Source organism: Chlamydotis macqueenii, chromosome 29 (genome assembly GCF_036417535.1).
Source record: "Chlamydotis macqueenii isolate bChlMac1 chromosome 29, bChlMac1.mat, whole genome shotgun sequence".
In the NCBI taxonomy this organism is placed as follows: Eukaryota; Metazoa; Chordata; class Aves; order Otidiformes; family Otididae; genus Chlamydotis; species Chlamydotis macqueenii.
In genome coordinates this window covers 944,486-950,485 of record NC_141584.1, presented here as the reverse complement: position 1 = coordinate 950,485, position 6,000 = coordinate 944,486, and positions in this window count along the sequence as shown.

Sequence of the window (6,000 nt, the reverse complement as noted above, 5' to 3'; positions counted from 1 at the left end):
TGTTTAAGCAGCTTCTCCGAGCACAGCCCACCTCGAGCACCCGCTCTCCAAAAAATAAATAAATCCCAGTTTCAACCTCTGATTTCTTTGAGCAACCCTCGGTCCCCCCCACCCCCCGCGCTGATCCTCTCCCCAAAAAGTTGCCCAGCCCAGCAAAAAAAAAAAATCTTTCGGCCTCTCCTGACTTGCAGGAATCCCAGGACCTTTTCGACGCCGATATTTCATAATCCTCGGGGAAGGTTGATTAATTTTTTTCCCCATTTGAACAAGTTAGACGGGCAGCTTGGGGGAAACGCTGGTGGGTAGAAGCAAGGAGAAGCTCCCTGTCCACGGGAGTGGGGGAAAAACAAAACAGCTCTCGAAAAGAAAGAGGGAGTGAAAAAGGCGCTGGAAAAGGAAGATTGCAACGTCCCAGTTCAAGGTCACTGTCTAGTGTAGTAAATACCAGCGACATCTTATGCTAATGACTGGGGAGAGCATCACTTGCTGCACGGGGAAAACAACCCCGAGTTTAGGGCTGACTTTTTCGCGCTTTGCCCTTTTTTCTCCCACCCTGTTTGAGCGATTTGTCCCTGGACTCCTGCCTTCCTTGTCTTCCCTTTTTGCCCCATCACAACCCCCTCGCTACCAAGCCTGAGAAATCAAAATTTCCCCTTCCCCTCCTCCCGTGTTTCATCCGCGGGGCTGAGCTCGGCTGGTGGCTCCCGCTGGAGCAGACGCTTTCTCCCTCACCTCCTTTCCTCAAGAAATTAAAAATAAAAATAAATAAATAAAACAGTTAAAATAACTCCAGCCTAACGGCCACAGCACAATATTGACGTTTCAGAAGGGAAGGACTTAGCCCCGCTTTCGGTTTTCTCCCAGAAAATGACATTAAACTTAACTCTCACAGGGCAAAACCAGCCTGCAACATATCTCCACCGTCTTTCGCCCGGAAAAAAAAAAAAAGGGGGGGGGGGGGGGGGAAGCAAACTAAAAGGTCTCCCTGTGCTTCTGCAGGTTGGAAAACCAGATCCCGTCATGGCTTAGCCCTAGTTCGCCCCAAATTTGGGTGGGAACTGTGAGGAGTAACGATGACTCGAAGAAGCAGTTAGCTGTCAGTGTCGGAAAGGAAGTATTTAGAATAAATATAGAGATACATGACACGGGGAATAAAATAGAGACAGGCTTAGGAAAGCCCAAATAACTCTTACTTCGGGGTAGCTGTATATCACCGAAACCTGCTCCGGCTTCTTTTTCTGATGCGGAAAATGCGTGGTTATGGACAAATCACAGATAAATCCGTGTGCAGGGCACCTGATATACAGCTGTGTAAGAGGGCAGGAAAATGGAATGGGCAGGAGCTGGGCAAAACACCACCACAAATTCACGCGGAGAAGTGGTACGTGGATGTGAATAAAACCGTCTACGACACTTCGGCTCATCCCGCGTACAAATCATCCGGGGCAGCTTTCGGTTTTAAGGCAGGCAGGTCCCAGTCTCGGGGCAGGGAATAGTCAAATGCCTGGAATATCAGGATTTTTTTTTTTTTTTTCCCCACAGCTTTGCCAGCAGAGGATCTTCACCTCCCGTCAGATTGATGGAAACTGGAGCATCCTGCATCCTTCGTGAGGCAGAGGTTTAGTCCCCGGCTTTGGGGAAGCTGGCTTTGTCCACCAGCTCTGGTTTGGGAGAAGTTGGCGTTTCGTGCTGTCATTCCCTCGCAGGCTGAAAAACCCGTGCAACTGTAACAACAAACCAGTTCGGGGTCTAGAATTCGCCACTCTTGAGCAAATCGCAACTGAGGGGCTTGAAAAGCGTGATCGAACTTATTTATTCATTCCTTGTAAAGGAAGATAAAATGGTGGGGAGGGAAGGGAGTTGGTTAAACCCAGCTCAGCTGGGCTCAGCTCCCTGCCAGGCTGCAGCTTCCCCCGGAGGGGAGGCGGCGGGAGCCACGGCGTTTTGCTGGGTGGAATTCTTCACCACCCAGAAACGCGAGGCTGTCCCGAAACGGGCTGAACCGCGTAGGCAGGGCGGTTTGTACGCGGGGAACCGGCGGTGCCGTAGGAATTTCGTGTTGGCTGTCAGTGGCTTAAGAAATAATTTCTTGGCAAAGCCTTTGGAAGGCTCTCCTCTAACAGAAAAAAAAAAAAAAGGAAAAGAAAAGTCAAGAAACAAAATAATCCCCACCCCAACACGTCTGTTTGGAAGACCAGGGTCTTCCATAACAACTAGGAAGTTAACCAGCAAGACTTATACTCACCTCTGCACTGAGCATAGGGCTGCAAGAGCAGAATTCGCCCTCCAGATTAGGAAGTTATTCACACATGCATTAGAGGGAAAAAAAAAATAAGGAAGGGCGAGCGAGCTAAAAGGAAGAGAAAAGGAAAGAGTACATAAAAGATAAAAGAATAAAGAAAATAAAAGAGGAAATAAAATAAGAAAGAAAAGATAAAAGAATAGAGAAATTTTTTAAAAGAAAATAGAAAAGAAAAAAGAAACATAAAATAAAAAGAAAAGAGAAAAATAAAAAAGAAAAAGAGAAGAAAATATAAAAGAAAAAAAAAAAATTAAATAACAAATAAAAATAGAAGAAAAATTAAAAGGAAGAAAGAAAATAAAAGGAAAAAGAAAAGAAAAAAAAAGGGAAAAGTAGAAGAAAAGATAAAAGAAAAAAAAAGGAAGAAAATAAAGAAAAAATAAAATGACAGGGAAAAAAAAAAAAAGAAGGGCAAGGGAAATCCCTCGTCCGGGATTTTGCCATAAAGGCTGCGGTGGGGAAGGTATTCAAAGTCTTCGGTACAAAGGAAAGAAAAGGCTAAACTTGGGAAACTTCCTTTTCAGGGCTTTATTGTTGGCCATTAGCCCGCCTGTCTAGACTGGGAATAACACCTTGTTTATCTGTAAACAGGAGCGGGGGCTGCCTGGGGCTGGCCCGAGGGGAGAAGATCAAGGGTGAGGGTCCCCGCGCCTGCTCTCCCCGCAGCTCGTGATGTCAAGGTCAAAGAACGCCCAGTCACGGTCAAGGGTAGTGCGGGAGTGACGTCACGGCCTGCTGACCTAATACCCAGCGCGCTCCGGGCAGGGCGTCACTGGGTGAATAAGCAAGGAAAAGAGAAACAATTAAAAAAAAAAAAAAAAGAAACATTTCCAATGCCATTTTCTAACGGGGGTGCGAATAAATAAGCGGAGGGGGAAAAAAAAAAAAAGGTAGAAATTAATCGGATTTGTGTTTCTTGGGAAGTGACAGCAGGGAGAGTTCGGCTTCCTCGCCCGCGGAACTTCTGCAGTGAAAGAACGAGCTGTTCCTGGGGGTTTGCCTCTGTGCGCGCAATTTTTATTTTCATATCTTGGTCTCCAAAGCTCTTGGAAGAGGATGACCGAATAACCTGAGTCGTAGATTGTTTTTGTTTTCCTTTCTTGTGGGAAAAACAACCCAAAGCGACCGTGTCTGCAAGGATTTAGCTCAAAAATTAAGCGAGGGTATTATTTTTCTCGAGCAGTCCCGAAAACGTGGGTTTTTTTCTCACCCGAACTGTCGGGATTAAAGGGAGGACGGAGTGTCCACGGGTGTGCGCGGGGGTGAAGGGGAGATTTGTCCGTCCGGTATCCCGGGCTCCATCCCTGCCCCCGAGGGCCCGATCCTGAGCCGACTTCAACCAGTCCCAGCTCGGGGAAGCTGAACCCCGAGGTCCTTGAGCACGTCGGGGACCGGTTCCCCCTCCTTTGGGGTCTAAATCCTCCCTAAAAAAAAAATTTAAAAAATAAAAAATAAATCCCAGCCGACCCCTCAGCATCCCTGCGCCTTGGGCCGGGGTACAGCCTCGGGGGGAGAATGGAAGGGTCGAGCGACACAGGGAAAAGATCAGAATATTTTTAAATATCGTGGGAAATGCGGGCAACGGCAGGAGAGCGCCTGGTTTCACGGGCTGGCCAATATCTGCCAACCAAGAACATCAAACACCCTGCAGCGCAATGAATGAATTTCTTGTTTCTTCTCTTTTTTTTTTTTTTTTGCTTTGCGTTTGTTTTCTTTTCTTTTTTTTTTTTGTTTCAATTTTTAATTCCTCCCACGCGATTTGAAAGAGCGACCGACGCACAAACCGACACACAGCCAGTCCTCTCCCCCTCCGACAAAAACCACAATTGACAAAAACTTCCAGAACTGGAAACTCTGTGAATAACTTGGGACTCGATTACTCACACCCGTAAAGAAACAAAAATGTATTTAGCCACATCCCCTCGCTCCCTCCAATAACCCTCGACCCAATAACCTCAGTTCCATAATTTTTTTTTTTTTCTTCCCAGAACTGGTGAAATTCAAGTACAATGAGGAAGAAGAGAGAGAGCAACACGCTCGCTCTGGGGATGTCGGATTTGGGCTTGTCTGGAGTTGCTCTCAGGCATTGCAGTGTCTGCAAACACAGTAAGCTTGCTTTTTTTTTTTTTTTGTGAGAGTAAGAGTGTGGTTGTGTTTTTTTTTTTTTTTTTACACCCAAACCCCATATTCTCGTGGCTTTCGTGCGTTAGGGCAGGTTTTACCCCAGATTTAACCCCGCTATAGCAGCGGCGACGAGTTCCTCGAGGTACTGCGGTGTTTCCTAGCTGAGCGTCTTTTTTAAATGATTAAAATAAGAAGAATGGACGCTCCTCCGGTGCTTTCAAAGTACCAAAGCTCTCCAGAAGAAATGCGGTGAACACCGTTGGGTTTCTCCACTCCTCAGCTGCACACTCGGAGAAATCAGGGTCCGGCAGGGGCAAAGCAGAGACCCCCTTTTCCACCCCTGCGAGGGGATGGGGAGCTGGGAGTGGGGGATCTAGCCCCGCTCCCCCCAGTTCCCGGGGTCAGGTGCCGTCCCACTCCATCCTTCCCGAGGTGTGGGGAAGCTGCCGGTCCGTCTGGGACTCTGCCGGCGATCCTGGGGGCGGTATGGACTCCATAGGGCATGGCCGATAGACTCCTAGACCCCCGTGCATCCAGCCTTTAGGTGCCTTTACAGAGCCATGCGTACAGCTATGCCTACGGCCACATGTGCAGCCATACGTACAGCCATACCTACAGCTATACCTACAGCCATATACAGTCATCTGTACAGCAACACATACCTACAGCCATACCTACATCCATAAGTATAGCCATACCTACAGCCATACGTGCAGCCTTACACACCTTACATACCCACAGCCATATGTAGAACCACACGCACAGCCATACCTACAGCTAAAGCTGTATCTACAGCCATGTATAGTCATATGTACAGCAATACATACCTACAGCCATACCTACAACAATGTGTACAGTCTTATGTACCTACACCCATACATACAGCCATACCTACAACATGTACAGCCTTACGTACCTACAGCCATACCTACAACAATATGTACAGCCTTACGTACCTACAGCCATACGCACACCCTGGCACAGACCACAAATGAGATCTACACACTCTCTCCCGTGATAACAGAGGGGGGCACCTGCATCTCTCTAGATAAATGTATGTATCACATACGTGTTATCTACCCACCATTTCATGTAATGATGTGGAGGGTTACACTTGCATATCTAAACACATATATAAAAGTTCATATAGATAACATGCGTATTATCATTTCATATGATAACATAGAGGGTTGCACTTGTATATATATATTTATATGTATATAACGTACTTATTATCTACCCACCGTTTCATATAATGACGTGGACGGTTGCACTTGCATACCTGTATACAAATTTATATATGTATAATGTACATATTAACTATCTACCCATCATTTAATATAATAATGTAGAGGGTTGCGCCTGCTTATCTATCTATAAATTAATTTATACAACGTACGTATTATCTACTCACTATTCCATATAGTAATGTAGAGGATTGCACTTGCAATAAATTTATATATAGTATAGATGCGTTGTTATATGCAGTATATTATATATGCCAGACCTATAGACAGAGACACACAGGTCGCCTTGATACCCAGACTTAGATAAATTACGCGCACACCGTCAAG